The following is a 14,708-nucleotide window of genomic DNA, read 5'->3' on the forward strand; positions in this document are numbered from 1 at the left end:
GAAAATGGTAATTGTACACAATGATATTTTCAGAAAAAGTTTTGTCAGATCACATGATAATTTTGTGACTTTGGTAGCAATGATGTATTCCTAGATATCGCTCACTGTTTATTATATTAAATATGTGATTTAATATAATTGTCAACATCATGAGAATCTATAAGGTTCACACACATAAGGACGGATGATGAGAGATATAATGACAAAATAAAATATGGTACACCATAAAGTACAACGTACTTGAGAATTATGGAACAACCTAAGGTATGATGTACTTAAGTGGAATATGGAATACTGTATAATATATTAATAATAGTTATTATTATTATTATAATTATTAAATATAATAATAGTAAAAGTGTGTTTATTATAATAATAGTTATTGTAATAATATTATATTATTATTATACATATGATGTACTTAAGTTGAGCTTTTTCAGCTTATTGCTCACACAAGTGGTTATATAAATAGAACTATTTTGTAGAAGCTTTAGAAAACTGTGAGGACATGGAGAACTAATACTTAAATGAAGTAATCCAAAGCTTGGGAGGTCCTATGACAAGGGCACGTGCTAGGAGAGTCAATGGTGCTCTAATACATTTTATGAACAAACCATCAGGAGCAAGTGACCAATTAAAAGGAAATGAGTTAAGACTTGTCATTTTGGTCAAAGCTAATGAAGAGCGCATTTCATGTGGGCTTGTTGCCCCATTTTGATGTTTTTAATCAACTATGTTGTAATAAAATATGTTAGTACCCAACTTGTCAAATTTTGACCCAAAACACTTGTTTTTTTTTGTATATTTTAAACATTTTAAAGCTCTTAAAGCTTTAAAATTCCGTGGCTTTTATGTTCTTAAGTAAATGATTGGCCGAAGAAATGAATAAGCAAAACTTTGAAGGAGGGAGAAAGAAAGGTGTGATGCATTAATCAAAGTGGTTATAAATTTCTATTATTAATCAAGACAATAAATATCCAATTTCTCCACCACCTTTAGTGTATGACCTTTAATTATCAAGTCATTATTTATAGGCGAGTAGGTTGAAGTTGTAGAATTTCTCGAATTATTATTGTAAGCTACCATTTACCTATAAATAGGGAGTTAATCATGAATAAAAAATCAAGTTGAATTTTGTTAAACAAATACATTGTGTAATTTTGAGAGTTTTGCTCCTTTGTTTCTAGATTGAACCATATTTTGATCTTATCAAGAAACTAAGTTTCTTATGGTGATCTTCACTAATGCTTATCATCCTTTCTTATTCATAGAAAGAGTGTGGCGTCCCATTTCTATAATTTTCCATCATCTTCTTTCTTAAACTTAGTTGGTTTCAATTATGTCCTAACTTCAATATTTCATTTAGTTTCGTGATTCCAAATCTACCTTATCACTTTAAAATCACAAGTTTCATAAGTTAATCAAATTGTGAGCAAACTAGCTGAAAATCAACCTTATCATTTCTTTTTGCAAATTTCAAATTTTGTTTTTTTTATCTTGTATTGAATCTTATATATATATATATATATATATATATATATATATATATATATATATATATATATATATATAATTGGTTGTGATTAAGCTTGTGATTATCCGTATTTGCTTTATATATCACTAATGCACCTAGTACTTTCATGAGACTAATGAACCATGTGTTAAGGGGATTTTTGGGTAAGTTTATTATTGTGTATTTTGATGATATTTTGATTTATAGCAAGAACTTAGATGTGTTAAGACAATAAAACTTGTAAGCTAACCTAGAAAAATATGTCTTTACATCGATCATGTGATTTTCTTAGGTTTCATTGTGAGCTCTAAAGGAGTCCATGTTGATGAGGCAAAGGTGAAAGTCATTCGAGAGTGGCATCCTCCCAAAAATGTAAGTGAAGTAAGAAGCTTTCATGGTTTGGCTAGTGTTTATAGGAGGTTTGTGAAGGATTTTAGTACCATGGCAACACCACTCAATGAAATTGTTAATAAAAAATGTTAGTTTTAAATGGGGTGAGAAACAAGAGCAAACATTTGCTTCCCTAAAGGAAAAGCTCACCCGAGCACCCATTCTTGCCTTGCCTAATTTTTCTAAATCTTTTGAAATTGACTGTGATGTATCTAATGTGGGGATTTGAGATGTTTGGTTGCATGAAGGTCATCCAACTACTTATTTTAGTGAAATTCTAAAAGTGGTTGCCCTTAATTATTTTACCTATGATAAGGAGTTGTATTGCTTGGTGAGGACTCTACAAACTTGGCAACATTACGTGTTTCCCAAAGAGTTTGTCATTAATAATGATCATGAATCCTTGAAACATTTGAAGGGACAAGGTAAGTTGAATAAGATACATGCCAAATGGGTTGAGTTCCTTGAAAAGTTTCCCTATGTAATCCAGCATAAGAAAGGTAAATGAAATGTTATGGCAGATGCACTCATAAGAAGGCATGTCTTGCTTTCTACTCTTGAAACTAAAGTTTTTAGTCCAGAGCATATTAAGGATTCGTATGCGAGTGATTCTGAATTTTCTTCTAAATTTTTCTCTTGAGAGCATGCTACCAAAAATTGATACTTTATGCACAATGACTACTTATTTAAGGAAAAAAATATTATGTGTTCCCAAAGGATCCATTAGAGAATTACTTGTTGATCGCTCGACTTTATGAGTCGAATTGGGGTACAAACTGCAAGTGCACAGTTCTATCGCGTAGTTTTAAAAGATATCGATCCCACAGGGACTTATGAATCGATATACCGTTATCTAAGGTTATTTCGTAAAGCTAAGGCAGGTAATACTTTGATTTTGGGGGGAAAAAGCTAAAACTAAACTAAATTCTAAATTAAATATCAATAAAGCGGATATCGGTACGTAATTCGTCGTAATTAGGGAATCAATTCTTTATTAGTTTCTTGGTTTTAAAAATAAATCTTTTCAGTTAACGCTATTGGTTAAAAGTTTTATCTCAAACTCTCGCTCTGTTGAATAAACTATGACTTTATATTAACGTAGCTGTCACTTATAGTTAAGTCAAAAACCACTTTTTGAAAACAATAGAATCCGTAGAAACTCTTTTTAAGAAAACACTAATCGTTTAAACACCCTTATCTCAAACTCTCGCTCTGTTGACTTAGGTTATATAATTAAATTCAAATGCTTAACTCTCGTCCTCACATTCAATCTTTAAAAATACTTTTTGAAAAAGGTTAGAATTTAATTAACTCTAAAAATTGCTCTCGCCCTGATCTAGAATTAATGTCCAATTTACACTGTCCAGTCAAAACCTCAAACTCTCGCTCTATTGATTTTAACTTCTTTATGTCTTTTACTTTCGTACAAAAACTTTGTTATTAAACCTGTAAATTGAGACCGTAAAAAGAGTGATTTTAATTTTAAACTTAAATAAACCAACTTAGTTTTGATTCCTTCATTCCGCTTACTTTACGTACCGATACCTAAATAAATTAGCCAGACATGCTAAACAGACTTAAATAAATATCATGCATAAACAGACTCATCGCAGGCAAACAATATAAATTAATAGTAAAAACAAGCATATATAAATTCAACAAATAAATAAAGAACCTGAATAATTAAATAGCAGTCTTGAACACTCCACCACAGACCGGTTGGATTTGTTCTTGAATTCTTCAATCAGGCAGAAAAATAAAACGAAGGAATAAAAAAAACTAGATTCTAACGTAAGGTTAGATCCGTTAAAAGGTACACAATAGTTCCCGGTGTAGAAACTATTGTGCGAAAAATTAATTAAGTGCTAGAAAAGAAAATAGAATTGCTAAAGAAACAATATAACAATTATAAAAGAGGTATTATAAGGAATATGCTTAAGCTGCTGGAAAAAGAAAAAAATGCAAAGAAAAACTAAAACTGGAAAACTGTCTGGGAGCGTGGAACCGAGGAAGGGTTTGCAAAGCTGGTATTTATATTGGCACTTTCTGTAACGGTCTTCAGAAGTAGTCCGCGTCAAAGGGTCTTCACGTAACGGAGGTATAGGCGTGGAAATAGGATTCAACGTACAAATAGGACTCAACGTCTCTGAAGGCAAAAATGTAGGGGAATGGTGTGACGTCCGTCACACCATGTGTGACGCTCGTCACAGACATGTATACAGCGTGCCGCTCGTCACAGCCTCTGTGACGCTCGTCACAGGCACAACGCCTGTGCCTTCTTTGGGCTGGGCTTGGCTTTTGCTATTTGTTTCCAAAAACTTCTTTTTGCACCTCTTTTTCTTCCTTTTTTTACTTTTTGCTTCAAATAGATACCTGAGATAAATAGAAAGGAAATACCGCGTAATATCTGATAAAATGAAATAAATTAAAGTAAATAATAATATATTTTAATTGAATTAAGTCCTAAAATGTGATATAATTTCATGTTATCAAACTCCCCCATACTTAGATATTTGCTTGTCCTCAAGCAAAATACGGTATAGAACTTGTTTTAAAAATTTTAACCAGATGAAATTTCAAAACACACATCAATTCGTACTAGGTTGCATGTAAACCTTGTTTAGAAGTGACTTGAGTTTAATCTTGACATCGACAACCACCGTCACAACCTCAGATAATCTCACCTTATGCAAACCAGTTCAAGTAATGCCATTATAGCTGTCCTAGTTCCTTTACTCTTATTTCACCCGTTTTCATTCTAGCGAAATCACATTAAGCCCTTTATCTTTTCGCGCACATAGTGGAGTAACCGGTTAGTGATTCTGATCCCCTTTCAGCTAGAAGTTCTGGTACATAAGTCGGATAACTTCGTTATTCAGTCCATTGCAAATTGCGGGGGATCGGACCGTAGTCCGCCCTACCAAGTTCAGTACCAGATACCTACTGAACCAACTCATAATGGATCTCTCGTATTATGCTTTTGTAAGATCTGCAACCTTTAGATTAAATGATCTGGTAGGGATCACCTAACTTAATTAGTGCATTTCCTGATATATATATATATATATATATATATATATATATATATATATATATATATATATATATATATATATATATATATATATATATATATATATATATATATATATATATATATATATTTATATATTTTTTTTTGTTACTTTGGGAATCATTCACTTATATTCATCGGCTCTCCACGTAGTTTGCTATTAAGATGGTGCTGACTTCTCGTATAAACTACTCGGGGTTACTATAAAACTAAAAGTTCAAGGGATTGGTATAATAGGTACTCATTCTGATCTGACATGTTGAGGTTCTTAGAGCGTTGTTATGGTAATAATTTTTGTCTTGATTTCACTCAAGTTTTATAAAATAAGCAACTTTTATACTTACTGGGTGTGTTAAATTTCTGTTATGGCTCAAGAAAATTTGAGGGGAAATAGATAATAGAAAGTTTTTCACGCTAGGGACTTAACTTAAAATAAATTATTCTTATTTATATATATATATATATATATATATATATATTATATATATATATATATATATATATATATATATATATATATATATATATATATATATATATATATATATATTATTTTTTTTTTTTTTTTATATAAGGGAAATAACAATGAAAAGAAAGGTACATACTTGAAAAGGAAAATGGAGGATAGAAAGAACATGGTTTTCCCCCCATACTTGAATAAAACATAGTCCTCAATGTTTGAAGGAAAAGAAATGAAATACAAAAAAAAAAAAAAAGGAAAAAAAGAAAAGTTAAGGTTACCTTCCGCCTCTTGTTCTTGGGCCTGGTGATCGCTGACGTAAGTCTAAGTTGTCGAACCTGCTAAACAACTCAGTGAACCGCTGATCGGTTATGGTATTCCTCTCTGCCTGCTGTTGTTGCATTTGGCGCATCATTTGCATCATTTCGAGATTCTGTGCTTGCATACCATCAATGGCATCCATGATGTCGTCGTTGGTTGCAGGCCTTCTTCGTCGACGACGTCGGGAGGATGGGCCAGCTGCAGTATCGGAAGGGTTGAGCGGGACTGATTGTTGTTTAGGAGCGTTATCACCTTGCTCCATTTCTTCGAACTCGTCTGCATAAGGGTTTGTATGCGAAGGCTCGGTAGCTTCGGGAGCATTCAGATCATAGAGGTGGCGGTTGGGATTGGTGACATCGGTTAGGGAATGTTGGGGAGAACAACGCTTGGGACGGCCTGGTTATTCACCATAAGGTAATGTTTTCCGCCTATTCGGTTCTTTATTAGGCGGCTGGATCGACAGTAGCCTATATCCATAAATAGGGGAGGTAAAGATTCTAAAGTTTGGAGTCGGTCCCCTAGGTTTAAGCCAAGTGCTATGGTGGTTATTAATCCACCAATTACAAAAGGTTGACGGCCTCTAGCGCATAAGGTGCGGATATGATGAAATAGGAAGGAGGCGGCGTTTACCTTAGCTTGCGGTTCGAAGACGCATTCGAGGAAGAAGAGTTCCTTTGCGTTGACCTTGCTGTTGTTCGGTCTTCCAAAAACGGTGTTTTGTAGGATACGGATAAAGTACTGTATAGTTGGGTTATGTATATGGGAAACAAGGAGCTCTTCCCAGTTGTTGGCATCTACTCCGGATATTTTCCTAAAGAGGTCGAAAGCAGCAACTGTGCTCCAGTTTAGATTAGGAGGGATTCTGGGGTAGACTTGACCTTCTGTGGGAAATTGTAGCATGGTACTCAATTGGTTTTGGGTTAAGGAGTACTCGGTGTTGAACATACGGAAGGTTGCGGTACCGGTTAAGAATTCGTCCTCACCGGCTGGAGTGTTGTACGCGTATGAACTTAAGAATTCTAAGGTTAGGGATGGGTAGGTGGGTTGATTATGCGTACATAGAAAGGTTAGATCGGCAAGGCGGAGCATCCACTCGATACCTTGAAGTAATCCTAATTGTTGTAAACAAGTTGAATCAGGATACCTGGTAGAGATGACGCCTCACTGTTGAAAGCGCTCGAATTGCTCCCTTTGATAGTTTTCATCTCCGGATCGGAAGATGATATTTTCGAAATTCTGATTTCCTGCCATACTGATGAATGAATTTAAAGGAGTAATAAAGAAAGAAAAGAAATGTATTTGATATTAGAGAGTGGATTGTGGTGAATGGAGGGGGGTTTTGATGGGTATTTATAGGAAAAGAATTTGGAAGTTGGAAAGGAGGTGGTTGAAAAGTGAATAAGTGTGGGTTAATGGGAATAAATGGGGAAGGTAAAAAGTGAAAGGGTGTAACGTTCGTCTCCAACGGCACTGTAACGTTCACCTAGTCAGAAAGGTGTTACGCTCGTCACAGGGGCGTGACGGTCGTAACAGGTACTTGGCATGTCGTCCGTCATAGATTGTGTGACGCTCGTCACACAGTCTTTTTGGCATGGCTTCAGCTAGCGTTCTTCAGAATAACTTGGTAATTTATTTTTATTATTTTTTTGTTTTGTTTTGCTCCAGATTATTTTATTTTGCTATTTAATTTTCCTGCACGTCATTCTACTTTGCACAATGATGCATAAATATATTGTTCTTTAATAAGTCATGTAGGCAGCAACAGTAGAGAGCATAATAGATATTACATAATAAAATGAGTAAATAGCTTCAATAAAATAATCATAATGTAACAATGGAGAAAAACAAAAAGTGTGAAAGAGAAACAAATACGAATATAATTTGAAATAACATTAAATAATTAATCTAACTTAAGACTAAATAACTAAGAAAAATAAATAAATTCTATCCATCTGCACGATCTCTGGCCGGAGGAGCAAAGGAGTTAACACGGTATAGCAACTCGTGAAACTGGTTTGTCATACTGTTCATGTATCCCAGAAATTCGTGCCTCAAGCTAGTGAATTCTTCTCTGAGGGCATCTTGTTCTGACATCAAAGCTTCCATGGCAGTGTTATAATCAGTTCCGGGCATATGATGTCTAAGGTCGGGTATTGCCGATTCTTCGGTCTGAGAAGGTTGAGGAGGAGGATCAATATCATAATATCCAGATGGTGTCTGAGGATCTGATTCAGCATAAAGAATCTGGTCATCATAAATCTCATAGTCATCACAAATCTCATAGTCCTGGATGGATTCAGTGGATCTAGCAGGAGAGGGGGTTTCGTTCAGGTTGTAGAGCCAGTTGTTGCGGTTATGAACACTAGTCCTAGGATCGGGCATGGTGAATAGGCAAAGAACTTGGTTATCAATAATAAGCTCAAACTCATCAGACCCTAGGTTTGCTATAAACAAAGTGTTGAAAAGGAAGGGTATACTCATAGTAGTAATGCCACAAAAAGGGCTTAAGTCAAGCATAGGCTGACGTAATCCAATAGCATTACCTATCATAGTTATCAAACCGCCTATTCGAATTGGTGCTCGCTCATCTTGGATAAGGTGGTCCAAATTTGCTAACATAAAAGTGGCACCATTTACTGGACGATTCTGAGTAGCACAAAATATGATGAAGAGTTCATCACGTGAAACTGTGGTACTGTTTGGCTTCTTCCCAAATAAGGTGTGGGTCAGGATCTTATGGAAATAACGAAAGGCCGGATTATGTATGTTTCCAGAGAGAAACTCATGTTCCTCGGGATCGTCATTTCCAGTCAAGTTACCCCAAAAGTGTTCGAGTTCTCTATATTCGAAAAGTTCCTCTTGGCTCACTGTGAATGTGTCAAAGGATGTAGGGAAGCCTAAAAGGTTGGTAAAATCTTGAATATTAAATTGGTACTCCATGTTAAACATTCTGAACAGTATAAAACCTTTGCTTATTCCTTTTCCATGGCTGGGTAGATAGATCAGAGAACTAAGGAATTCTAGAGTCAGTCTCCGGTAAGTGACAAATTGTCTACAGATAGGAGCGGTTTCCCACCCTATCTGATTCAGCAAATACATGACACTTTGTCTTAGTCCAAGGGCAGTCATTGCCCAGTCATCAGCATACAGGCTAGGTAGCATCTCTCTCGTGGCTAGTTCCTCAAACTTTTGTTTTTGAGCTGTTCCTCTGAATTTGATACCCATACGATCAATATGTCCCATCAGGTTAGTGTTAGCTAGAGAAAAGAAAAACAAGAGTTTTAGTCAGGATTTGGCCAAATGCCGAAAGAAGAGAAAAGTTTTTAATAAATTAAGATAAATTAAGAATGAATACTAAACAGAAATTAAAAGAATAATTAAGGAAAAAAATAGAAAAATAATAATAATAGAATAAGGAAATAATAAAATAATTGTGGGTTGTCTCCCACTAAGCGTTTTGTTTAATGTCGCAAGCTCGACATAAAAACAATCAATTATAATCTATAATTTCTGGAGGCATTTCGTCTAAGTGCAAGACTTGCGAATCTTCATTGTTTTCTGCATAGTGATAATGTTTTAGACGTTGCCCGTTTACGGTAAATGGTTCCATAGATTTGCCTTTAATTTCTACTGCTCCACTGGGAAAAACATTGGTAATTTGAAAAGGACCTGACCATCTAGATCGTAGTTTTCCCGGAAATAACTTTAGTCTGGAGTTAAATAAAAGGACTGTATCGCCTTGTTTGAAGATTTTCCTCGATATTCGCTTGTCATGCCATTGTTTTGTTCTTTCTTTGTAGATTCTGGCATTTTTGTAAGCGTCTCTTCTGAGTTCCTCTAATTCGCTTATATCAAGGATTCTCTTTTCACCGGCGGATTTATAGTTTAAATTTAGATTTTTAATAGCCCAATAGGCTTTATGTTCTAATTCTACCGGGAGGTGACAAGATTTTCCATAAATTAGCTTAAATGGGGTTGTCCCTATGGGTGTTTTGTAAGCAGTTCGGTATGCCCATAAAGCTTCTGGTAATTTCAATGACCAGTCTTTCCTTGAAGTGGCGACTGTTTTTTCTAGTATCTGTTTGATTTCTCTGTTAGATACTTCCACTTGCCCACTGGTTTGAGGATGGTAAGGTGTCGCTACTCTATGTCTTACGCCATACTTAAGCAGTAGTTTTTTGAGTACTTTGGATATGAAATGCGATCCACCATCACTGACTACTATTCTTGGGACACCAAACCTTGGAAATATTATATTCTTAAAGAGTCTAGTTACTACTCGTGTGTCGTTAGTTGGGGAAGTTATAGCTTCAATCCATTTTGATACGTAGTCAACTGCCACGAGTATGTATTTGTTGCCGAAAGAGGATGGAAAAGGTCCCATGAAGTTTATTCCCCACACGTCGAAAATCTCTACTTCCAAAACGCCCTTTTGTGGCATCTCGTCACGTCTAGATATGTTTCCTGTGCGTTGACATTTGTCACATTTCTTAATAGCTGCATGCACATCCTTCCATATATTTGGCCAATAAAAACCGGCTTGTAGGATTTTAGAGCAGGTCTTGGATGTACTTGCGTGTCCACCATAAGGAGCGGAGTGACAGTGTTGGATTATACTTTCTGCCTCTTCTTCGGGTATACACCGACGGAAAATACCATCGGGACCTCTTTTAAAAGGTAAGGGGTCATCCCAGTAATAATGTTTTATGTCGTAGAAGAATCGTTTCTTCTGTTGGTAGGATAAGGTAGATGGAACTATTCCGGCAGCTAAGTAATTGACGAGGTCAGCGTACCACGGTGTAACAGATATTGCTAAGGTAGTTTCTACCTGTTTATCAGCGTTATTTTCTTCTAAAGTAGCTATAAGCTTATCGTACGAGAAATCATCGTTAATTGCTGTTCTTTCCGGTTCAAGGTTCTCAAGTCTAGAGAGGTGATCTGCTACTACGTTTTCAGTTCCTTTCTTGTCTTTGATTTCCAAATTGAACTCTTGTAGTAACAGGATCCACCTTAGGAGTCTAGGTTTTGCATCCTTTTTAGTTAAGAGGTATTTGATAGCAGCGTGATCAGTGTAGATGATTATTTTGGCTCCGACTAAGTAAGAACGAAATTTATCTAGCGCAAACACTACTGCTAGAAGTTCTTTCTCGGTTGTGGCGTAATTCATTTGTGCTTCATCTAGAGTTCTACTTGCGTAATATATAACATGAAGCTTTTTATCTTTTCGTTGTCCTAAAACAGCACCTACAGCGTAATCGCTGGCATCACACATTATTTCGAATGGTTCATTCCAATCTGGTGTCTGCATTATGGGTGCGGAGATCAGTGCTTGTTTTAGCGTTTGAAATGCTTCTAAACATTTATTGTCGAATATGAATTCAGCATCTTTCATCAATAATCCGGTCAACGGTTTAGTTATTTTAGAGAAGTCTTTAATGAATCATCGATAAAAACCGACATGTCCTAAGAAGCTTCGTACTTCTCTCACAGTCTTCGGAGGTTGAAGGTTTTCGATTACCTCTATTTTGGCCTTGTCTACTTCAATTCCTCTATTTGAGATGATGTGTCCTAAAACAATTCCTTCTTGTACCATAAAGTGGCATTTTTCCCAATTAAGTACTAGGTTTACTTTTACACGTCGCTCTAGAACTTTCTCTAGGTTTTCAATACATTCTTCAAAGCTTTGTCCGCATACGGAAAAGTCATCCATAAATACTTCCATGATGTTTTCTAGAAAATCGGCGAATATTGCCATCATGCATCTTTGGAAAGTTGCAGGAGCATTACACAAGCCAAACGGCATTCGTCTATAAGCGAAGGTACCAAAAGGGCACGTGAACGTTGTCTTTTCTTGGTCATCAGGGTGAATTGGTATTTGAAAGAAACCTGAGTAACCGTCTAGATAGCAGAAATGTGAATGTTTTGCTAATCGTTCTAACATCTGGTCAATGAATGGTAAAGGGAAATGATCTTTTCGGGTTGCTTTGTTTAGTTTCCTATAGTCAATGCACATTCTCCATCCCGATTCGATTCGTTTGGTTAAAGTTTCTCCTTTTTCATTTTCAATGACTGTTATACCTCCTTTTTTTGGTACTACGTGTACAGGACTAACCCATTTGCTATCAGATATAGGATATATGATACCTGCCTCTAATAACTTGGTTATTTCCTTCTTCACTACCTCACTCAAGATCGGGTTTAGTCTTCTCTGGTGTTCCCTAGAAGTTTTACAGTCTTCTTCTAGCATGATGCGGTGCATACAAATAGAAGGACTTATTCCTTTAAGATCGGTGATGTTGTAACCTAGTGCGGTTGGATATTTTCTTAAGATATGCAGGAGTTTTTCTGTTTCGAGCCTTCCTAGGTCAGCATTAACTATCACTGGTCGTTCGAGCTCTAAGTCTAGGAATTCATATCTCAGATTTTTGGGAAGTGTTTTCAGGTCTAAGGTTGGTTTCTTAAGGCATTGCGTAGGGTCCGGTGTTATTGCTAAACATTGGTTAAGTTTGTCTTCTACAAGATAGTCAGATGATTTGTCTTTTTCTAACTCCGTTTCTTTTATGCATTCATCGATGATATCCATGAAGTAACATGTATCTTCTATTGCAGGTGCTTTCAAAAATTGGGAAAGAATGAACTCAATTTTCTCTTCTCCTACTTCGAAAGTGAGTTGTCCTCGTTTTACGTCTATGATTGCACCGGCAGTTGCTAAGAACGGTCTTCCTAGTATAATGGGTGTAACTTCATCTTCTCTAATATCCATAATTATAAAATCCGTTGGAATGTAGAATTGACCTATGCGCACTGGAACGTTTTCAAGAATTCCTACAGGATATTTTACGGAACGATCTGCTAGTTGCACAGACATTTTAGTTGGTCTTAATTCTCCCATTTCAAGTCTCTTGCATATGGATAAAGGCATAACACTAATACCGGCTCCTAAATAGCATAAGGCTTTGTCAATGACAAATTTTCCTATGTGACAGGGTATAGAGAAACTACCTGGGTCTTTAAGTTTAGGAGGCATATTCTGTATTATAGCACTACATTCAGCAGTAAGTGTAACGGTTTCTCTATCTTCAAGTTTTATTTTATTAGAAAGAATTTCTTTTAAAAACTTGGCATATGAGGGCATCTGCGTAATAGCTTCTGTAAACGGAATTGTGACGTTTAATTGTTTTAGTAGGTCGACAAATTTTTTGAATTGGCCCGCATCTTTGGTTTTAATAAGCCTTTGAGGGTAAGGGATAGATGGTTTATAAGGTGGTGGAGGTACATAAGGTTCCTTCTTTTCTACGATTTCCTTATTACTCTCTGCCTTTTCCTTAGGTTCACTTTCCTCAATTGACCTTTTAGAGTTTTGGTTTTCTATCCTTGGGTCAGACGGTCCTTCCACTTCCGTTCCACTTCTCAGTATAATTGCATGAGCGTGGCTTCTTGGGTTAGGTTGGGGTTGGCCAGGAAATGTACCAGTTGGGGCAGCAGTAGGCGCTTGTTGTTGAGCTACTTGTGATATTTGCGTTTCCAGCATTTTGTTACGAGTAGCCAGGGCATCTACTTTACTTGCTAGTTGTTTAATTTGTTCGCCAGTGTGTACATTCTGGTTTAAGAAATCTTTATTGGTTTGCTGTTGAGAAGCTATAAAGTTTTCCATCATGATTTCCAAGTTGGATTTCCTAGGGGCGTTATTGTTAGATGTAGATGGGGTCGGCTTCTGATATCCCGGAGGTATAGCTGGGGCTTGATTTGGAGATTGTCCAGGTGCGTATAGAGCATTATTACTCTTATATGAAAAATTGGGATGATTCTTCCAATTTGAGTTATAGGTGTGTGAATAGGGGCTTCCTTGAGCATAGTTTACTTGCTCCGCTTGGATTCCTGTTAGGAGTTGACAATCTGCAGGAGTGTGACCTTGGATTCCACAGACTTCGCAATTCTGAGTTATGGCAACTATGGTGGCTGGAGGTGATACATTTAAACTTTCAATTTTTTGGACCAGAGCATCCACTTTTGCATTAACATGATCAAGGTTACTTATCTCGTACATGCCAGTTTTCGTTTGAGGTTTTTCCACCATTGTTCGTTCGGTTCCCCACTGATAGTGGTTTTGAGCCATGCTTTCAATAAGTTGGTAAGCGTCAGCATAAGGTTTGTTCATTAGTGCACCACCTGCGGCGGCATCTATTGTTAACCTCGTGTTGTACAGGAGACCTTATAGAATGTATGAATTACTAACCAGTCTTCTAAACCATGATGTGGACAAAGTCTCATCATGTCTTTGTATCTTTCCCATGCTTCGAAAAGAGACTCGTTATCTTTCTGTTTAAATCCATTTATTTGGGCTCTTAACATAGCTGTTTTGCTTGGCGGAAAATATCGAGCAAGAAAAACTTTCTTCAACTCGTTCCATGTGGTGACTGAGTTGGAAGGAAGAGATTGAAGTCATCTTCTAGCGCTATCTCTTAGTGAGAAAGGAAAAAGACGAAGTCGAATTGCCTCTGAAGTGACACCATTAGCTTTAACAGTATCAGCGTATTGGACAAATACGGATAAATGAAGGTTAGGATCCTCGGTAGGATTTCCAGAGAATTGGTTTTGTTGCACTGCCTGCAACAGTGAAGGTTTGAGTTCAAAGTTGTTTGCTTCGATTGCGGGTGGAGCAATACTTGAATGCGGTTCATCTTGCGATGGAGCAGCGTAATCTCTAAGAGCACGAGCTGGTTCTGCCATCTCGGGTATCGTAGGGAAAATATTTTTGAAATCAGGAAGTTCTACAGGAGGGAGATTGTTTGCAGCACGATATTCCCGAATTCATCGTAAGACTCGGAGATATAGTTCGATATCGTTGATTCGTAAGTAGAGCGGCTCGCCTTGTGAGCGAGTGCGTGGCATACAAATCAACGAAAGAAAGAAAAGAGAAAGAAAAGCCTTAGTCTCTACAGCGTAACAGG

At 36.6% G+C, this 14,708-nt stretch overlaps 1 non-coding gene across 1 annotated transcript; it reads left to right on the top strand.

Moving 5' to 3' along the window:
• Nucleotides 1-14,002: 14,002 nt before the first annotated feature.
• Nucleotides 14,003-14,109, top strand: LOC127117132 (small nucleolar RNA R71). Its single transcript, XR_007801892.1, has one exon. It is a non-coding gene; the product is annotated as a small nucleolar RNA R71 (small nucleolar RNA).
• Nucleotides 14,110-14,708: the final 599 nt, after the last annotated feature.

This window comes from Lathyrus oleraceus, chromosome 1 (genome assembly GCF_024323335.1).
Source record: "Lathyrus oleraceus cultivar Zhongwan6 chromosome 1, CAAS_Psat_ZW6_1.0, whole genome shotgun sequence".
NCBI classification, from domain to species: Eukaryota; Viridiplantae; Streptophyta; class Magnoliopsida; order Fabales; family Fabaceae; genus Lathyrus; species Lathyrus oleraceus.